We start from the raw sequence: 8040 nt of genomic DNA on the forward strand, positions 1-8040 counted from the left end.
CTGAACCAACGGCGGCGATTCGACTCGTGGCGCAAGCGGCGTCGACTGGGCTGAAGAGATGCTAATGAGAAAGTTAGCCCATCGGGCCTAACGAGAGATCATTAATTCTCAATAAAGTAATGAGATGAACTCTCTAATTGTGTATTATTCTTTATATAATAATAAAAATAACCAATGTATCAACGGGGATGTAGCTCAAATGGTAGAGCGCTCGCTTTGCATGCGAGAGGTACAGGGTTCGATCCCCTGCATCTCCATTTAAATTTTTTTATATTTTAGAATAATATAAAATTAGCTGAATTCTTGAAAAAAAAACTTTAATTTTACGTTTTTTTTTTTGCACTCTTACTTTGAAAATTATCCAAAGAACACCTGAAAATTATCCTATCCAAAGAACACCTCTTAATGTACTATTTTACTCATCTATTCTACACAGTTAAATCATTATTTTTGCATCCAAAATAGTGGCTTTTGGATCGTTCGTTTCCTTAGGTTTTATCGATCGATTCGAGTTTAATATTTTTTTTTATTAAGAAAATATGTGTAATGGCTGCTATAGTGTATGGTAAGTTATTGTCCCGATAGTGATATTGATTTCGCTGAAGACCCTATATTTTTTTTCTCTTTTATCATATAATTTTTTTATTTTAGAATAATATAAAATTAGATGAATTCTTTCAAAAAAATCCTTAATTTCGGGTTTTTCCGAACACCTACTTGGAAAAATATCCAATGAACACCCCTATCTATTGTTTTACCCATCTATCACAGGCAACAAAGTCGAAAACATGTGTAATGATTGCTATAGTGTATGGTAAGTTATTGTCCCAGTAGTGAGATTAATTTCGATGAAGACTCTATATTTTTTTCTCTTTTATCATATAATTTTTTTATTTTAGAATAATATAAAATTAGATGAATTCTTTCAAAAAAATCCTTAATTTCGGGTTTTTTCCGAATACCTACTTGGAAAAATATCCAATAAGCACCCCTATCTATTGTTTTACCCAAGCAACAAAGTCATTATTTTCTGGCCCAAAATAGTGACTTTTGGATTGCTGGTTCAGTGAGGCTTTGATGATCGATTCGGATTGAAATGGTTTATTATTTTATTATTATTATTATTATTATTATTATTATTTGACTAAGAAAATCTGTATAATGGTTATTAGAGTGTGGTAAATTGTTGTCCTAGTAGTGGTGTTAATCTTGATGAACATCTTATCTTTTAAGTCTCTTTTGTCACTTTTCTTCTTGTCCATTTCTTTCTTTTTTGTATTTTTTTTTTTATTCATGGGCTACTATTATTCTTTGTCTTTTTCTTTCTTCTTGAATCAAGAAGACAAAAAGTATCATATAAATATGTTGTTGTCTTTGTTACTATTCGATTATTTAAGACTTATTTAAATAAGATAAAATACATATAGGGTTTTTATAATAGTGTGGTATTTAAATTCTCTTCCCATGTTTGATATTTATTGGTAAATCCGAAAACTTGTCAAAAAACATTGCATGTATCAAGGGTTTCATGTTATACTTTCATGGAAGCCAATGTATTGTAATCTATTTTACTGTTTGTGGATTGTTTGATTTCTTATGAATCATCTAGTTATGCACTTCAAATCTTCTTCCCTTGTTTGATGTTTATTAGTAAATCTAAGAGCTTATCAAAGAAGTTTTTACATGTACTTTCATATAAGCCAATGTATTATAACTCATTTTATTATTATATTGGTTCATGGATTACCAAAAATATTATCAAAATTTCATGAATATTTCATGAAAGCATTGAATTATACCATATGGATATATGTTAGTGTTTTTCTATTTTAGAGAATTTTTTGATATTTTTTATTTATTTGGCATAGTGTGTCATTTTTTAATTTTATCCAAGTCTTTTTCTATTTCTATCGAAATATCATGGATTGACATTTAACCTTCTTAATTGATCTAAAATACCTAGTAAAATATTGGTGTAGAGAATTTTTTTTTAATCAGATCAAAAATAGCATAGCACATACTTGGACTGGTCAAAATTATCTTAACTTTTTAAAAATATTTGAAGTGCACTTTTCATCAAATTCTCTCCCCTTCTATGATGTTTATTATTAAATATGAGAGTTTGTTAATAAACATTGCATGTATCAAAGTTTTCATGAAACTTTCATGCAAGCCAAGGTACACATTTTACTATTATATTGGTTCATGAATAGTAAAAATTATTTTTTTCTAATGATCTCATAAGGCTCCTATTTTCGGTAAAATATTTTTAATTTTTTTATGATATAGCTAGATATTAGGTGATACATTAGACGAAAGTCAATTCCAACTAATTAGGGTTTTAGGACTCGACTTAAATCACTGATTTTATTATGATGATAATTATAGAGAAATATAGGGATGACATTACACATGCGTAGTGTAAGAACATAAAACAAAAATCTCAAATTTCTCAAAAGGTATTTATCGTCGTGCGAAGATTGGTACGTAAAAACCCACGAAATTGAAAACCATGTGTGAGATAGTTGTGTTACTTAGGGAGATCGTATATCCCTAAAATCCTGTAGATCTATAGGAGAGGTTGAAAGAGATCAAGCATCCTCCTATTTAGTGATGATCCACATGATATGGGCTACGAAGATGCTCGCTCCTCGACTCACTACCCAAATCTTTACACCTGCTATCGGAGGAAGAGAATGGGAGAGGAGGTGACAACCAAAAAGATCTAGCACATGGTCATTTAGTTCTCTCCTATTTATATAGGCCCCTTATCAACTTAACCTTAATGAATTATATCTTATTGAGTATTTGATCTCTATCCAACTACCCAAACATATTAGATTAATAAATCACTATCAAATAATCTCTCGGTAGCTCTTATTGGATCTCATCCATAGGATCTAATAATTCAAAAGCTTATTAGATATCCAATAAGATAAGGGGCTCCGACGGATATCTCATATCCGAACCTTTACTCGTCGTAATACCTATCATATGTGTGTAACCATTTAGGCCCAATGCCGAGCTGGTTATGAGTTATACCTATCAAACCTTCTTCTGGCTCAATAAATTATTATCTTCAAAATAATTCACTTGACTCATCGACTACAGATGTACTAGGCCACTATGTCGCAGTCCCCAAACGATATAAGCAAATCCAATCATTTAGACTTATTTGTCCTTAATTACTATATACTTATAGTCTCTCATCCATCTAATATCCTAGAGACTATACACGGGGCATAATGATGTCGGGCTCATCTCCTCAAGTCTCACTCTAATTAAATTCTCTCAAAGAAATCTTTCTCTCTCAATCTGAATGACCTTAGCCAAGGATTTGTCTGAGCAAGAATACATAGGATATTCCTCTCATAATACCGAGAGCAGATGATTCTCTATTGACACTTATTAGCCCTCATAAGGTTTATTGTTACTTCCGATTACCGGTTGTACTAGATCTGAAACTTCTAGACCTATAAGTTTGATATTAAAGAGTGAAGTACTCATATAGAACTTTTTTGGTGTCTCAAGTCTAAGAACCAGGTACACCACTAGAATGATAGAATCATTGTTTGACAATGAGGTATCATCAATCATCTAGCATTCTATGAGCAGATCAATCAATGAACTCATTCTCAAATCAGTATTTGTACTATAAACCTTGTGTCCCCACATGAGCAGCTATGAGATCAATTGTCCCCATCATATGGATGTGTATACAATACACTAGTATATCTGGTTATCTCGATATCTCTCTTGAGTAACCTATGATCAGGATTATTTATAGTATGTGTTTAAAGGTTAATCGGTCTCATTATCACGATCTGATTCTCATTACACATATCCATAAACATCATAATATATTTATGCATCAAGCAATATAAAGTGAGAAAATACCATAATAATAATAAGCAAAAGAACTACGTGTCATGTCACATGTGTCATCACACATGTGATTGGCTTGTACCTATGACTAGCAATCCCTCACTTGACCTAAAATCAATCATATATGTGTTTGAACTTCATTAAACCCCAATGATGCTCAAAGACAATATGAGATAACGACTTTATCAATGGATCTGTAATGTTATTTTTGGATGAAACTCTTTCTGCTACTACATCTCCTTATGTACGATCTCTCTCAAAAGTTAAAATTTCCTCATAACACTTTTGATGAGACCCGAGTTTCCTCATTGAGCAATCACCCCATAGTTGTCGCAATATAAGAGAATCGACTTGTCACTGCTTGGCACAACTCCTAGATCTATGATGAACTTCTTCATCTAGACTCCTCCTTTGTTGTCTTTTACCGCAGTAATATATTCCATCTCTGTGGTCAAGTCAACAGTAGTATTTTGTTTGGAACTCTTCCAACATACTACTCCTTTATTCAGGGTGAACATATATCCTAAAATAGACTTGCTATCATCGACTTCAGACTAGAAGCTCGAGTCCATGTAGCCCTCAACCCTAAGGTTACTTCCTCCATATACTAGTAAAAGATCCTTAATCCTTCTCAAGTACTTATGAATATACTTTACTGCTTTCCAATGCTTCAAGCCTAGGTCTACCTGATACCTGCCCATGACAGTCAGAGCATGTGCTATATCAGGCCTAGTACATAGCATGACATACATGATAGACCTTATTGCTAAGGCATATGATATCCTATCCATATCCGCCCTCTTTAGGAGTCTTTGGGGACATACTCCTAGAAAGTAATATTTCATGTCTCATCGGTATAAGATTTCTCTTCGAATTTTTCATGCCAAATATTTTGACCATGATGTCTATGTACTTGGATAGAGATAAGCTAAGCATCCTCTTATATCTATCTCTATATATCTGAGTTCATAATATGTAGGATGCTTTCTCTGAGTCCTTCATGGAGAAGTATCTAGATAGCCAAGCCTTTACTGTGGAGAGCATTCCTACATTATTCTCAAATGATTAGGATGTCGTCATCTACACATAACACCAAAAACATGATAGCACTCCCACTTACCTTCTTGTATACACAATGTTCATCTTCGTTCTTAACGAAGTCATAAGATCTGATTGTCTCGGCAAATCTTATGTTCCAACTTCGGGAAGCTTGCTTTAATCCATAGATGGACCTAAGCAACCTACACACCTCATTTGAACTTTCTTTGGATACGAATCTCTCAGGCTATATCATATACACCTCTTCCTTGATGATGTCATTGAGGAATGTGGTTTTCACATCTATTTATCAGATCTTATAATTATAATGTGCTACAAATAGTTAATAGAATTCTGATGAATTTTAGCATGGCTACGGGTGAGAAGGTTTCGTCATAGTCAACACTTTGCCTTTGACGATACCCCTTAACCTCCAATCTTACTTTATAGGTTTTTACCTTTTCATCTACTCTGATTTTCTTCTTGAAGATCCACTTGCAATCAATGGGTACAGTACTCTCGGGTGTATCAACTAGGTTCCAAACTTTGTTGAAGAACATGAAATTCATCTTAGAATTTATGGCTTCTTGCCACTTTCTAGAGTTTATACCCGTAATAGCCTCCTTATATGTTTGAGGATCAATATCTTCAACATCCTTCTCAATGAACACTGCTCTCTTAGATACAAAGACATTTTGGTCGTCGGGGTAATAGAAATAATACTCACAAGTTTCCTTGGGGTATTACACAAACTTGCATCGCTCCATCCTAGATTCTAACTTATCGGGGTGGTATTTTTTAACGTAGGCAAGACAGCCCTAAATCTTAACAACCTTAAAATTGGCTTTTTCCCTTTCCATATTTTATATGGAGTAGATACTATCAACTTAGTTGGAATTCTATTCAGAAGATAAGTTGCGGTCTCTATGGTGTATCCCCAGAATGAGATAGGAAGGTCCGCAAAACTCATCATGGACTGCACCATATCTAACAGTATGTTATTCCTCCTCTCGGATACACCATTGAGCTGAGGTGTGTAAGGAGGGTCCATTGGAACAGAATCTCATAGTTCTTGAGGAACTAGGTGAATCCTGTACTCAAGTACTCGCCTCTTTAATTTAAACGAAGAGTCTTGATACTTTTTCCAGTTTGGTTCTTCACTTTATTCTTATACTCCCTAAATTTCTTGAAGGTCTCGAACTTATACTTCATTAAGTACATGTATCCGTACCTAGAGAAATCGTTAGTAAAAGTAATGAAATAGGAGTAACCACCTGTGACATGAGTTAACATGAGACTACATATATCACTATGTATGAGTTCCAACAACTCAATGGCTCTCTCTCCAATTTCACTAAATGGAGAGTTGGTTAGTTTTCCACGAAGGTAAGGTTCACAAGTAACATATGACTTATAGTCGAATAGATCTATGCATTCATCCTTTAGTAACTTTTGAATCCTTCCCTCATGGATATGACGTAGTCTATAATGCCACATGTATGCATCGTTCACCTCATCTCATTTCCTCTTAGACTTACTTACATTCATAATATGTGAAGCAGTGTCTAGCATAAATAAGCCATTATGCGACGTCCATTTCATGATGATCTTTTAATTAACTAATATTTTTAAGAAATTAGAGATATGTAAAGATTTTTTAAAATTATGAGGGGTATTTTAGTAATTTATATGAAAGAGATATAATTTAGAATTTTAAAAATTTTGAGGTGCAAAACTATCCTTTTTCAAAAACCCTAAACCGGAGCTCCTATCTACTAAATTGTGGCTACTGCCACATCGCTAGCTATGGCCACTACGCCGGGAGGGTGCCGCCCCTGCCCATGGGCGCAGCGCCCGCAGACATCGTCGCCCCCGTGGGCATCGCTGCGGGTGCCGCTTGCCCTTATGGGTAGGCCGCCCATGCGGTTGCTTACCTGCGGGTGCTGTAGGCCACAAGCCACCTACACACAGGTGGCTAGGCTAAGAGCTCCTAAGGGAGCTCTCGACCAAGGCTGTAAGCCGTCTTTGGCTAACCTGCGAGGGTAGCAACAATTGTTGCCCTCTCTCATCTTTTTCGTCAATGATTTTGATGTCAAAAGCTTTTCTCAAACACAACACATGCAATTTAAAACTAATCTTTCGCACAAATAACTTGACTCTGATACCATTGTAGGAAAATTTAGGGGCGATATCAGATACGCATCGAAAGAATAGAAAATAAAAATCCTAGATTTCTCAAAAAGGTGTTCGTCATCGTGCGAAGATTGGTATGCAAAAAACCTACAAAACTGAAAACCACACGTGAGATAGTTGTGTTACTAAGGGAGATCGTATATCCCTAAATACCTATAGATCTGTAGGAGAGGATGAAGAAAGTCAAGCGTCCTCCTCTCTAGTGGTGATCCACACGATAGGGGTTGTGAAGATTCTCCTCGAATCGTTGTCTAAATCTCCACACCTACTATCTGAGGTAGAGAAGGGGAGAGGAGAATAGGAGGTGGCAGCCAAAAAGGCCAAGCTTATGACCATTTGGTTCCCTTATATTTATAGAGGCTCCTTGTCAATTTAACCATAATGGATCCCGCCCTATTGGGTATTGGATCTCCATCTAACTACTCAAGCTTCTTAGATTAGTAGATCTCTATCCAATAATCTTTCAATGGCTCTTATTGGATCGCATCCATAGGATCCAATAATTCAGGGGCGTATTAGATATTTAGTAAAATAAGGACTCCGATAGATATCTCATATCTGAACCTCTATTCGTCATAACACCTACCATATGTGTGTGACCTTCTAGACCCAATATCAAGCTGGCTGTGAGTTATACTAGTTAGAACTTCTTATGGCTTAATGAATTATTATCTCCATAATAATTTACTCGACTCATCGACTGCAGACGTACTAAGCCACTACGCCGTAGTCCCCAAACGATATAGAGGAATTCTATCTTTTTGACATATCTGTCCTCAATTACTATGTATCTATAGTCGCTCATCCATCTAATATCCTAGAGACCATATATGGGGCATGGAGCTATCATGCCCAATATGGTTTCTCCTTGAGTCTCGCTCTAATCGGATTCTTCCAGAGAACTCTTTCTCTCTCAATCCGAAT

General features: G+C 35.2%; 1 non-coding gene across 1 annotated transcript; it reads left to right on the forward strand.

Moving 5' to 3' along the window:
* Positions 1 to 184: 184 nt before the first annotated feature.
* Positions 185 to 257, forward strand: TRNAA-UGC (transfer RNA alanine (anticodon UGC)). The gene has a single exon. It is a non-coding gene; the product is annotated as a tRNA-Ala (tRNA).
* Positions 258 to 8040: the final 7783 nt, after the last annotated feature.

Source organism: Musa acuminata, chromosome BXJ1-9 (assembly GCF_036884655.1).
Source record: "Musa acuminata AAA Group cultivar baxijiao chromosome BXJ1-9, Cavendish_Baxijiao_AAA, whole genome shotgun sequence".
Taxonomy (NCBI): Eukaryota; Viridiplantae; Streptophyta; class Magnoliopsida; order Zingiberales; family Musaceae; genus Musa; species Musa acuminata.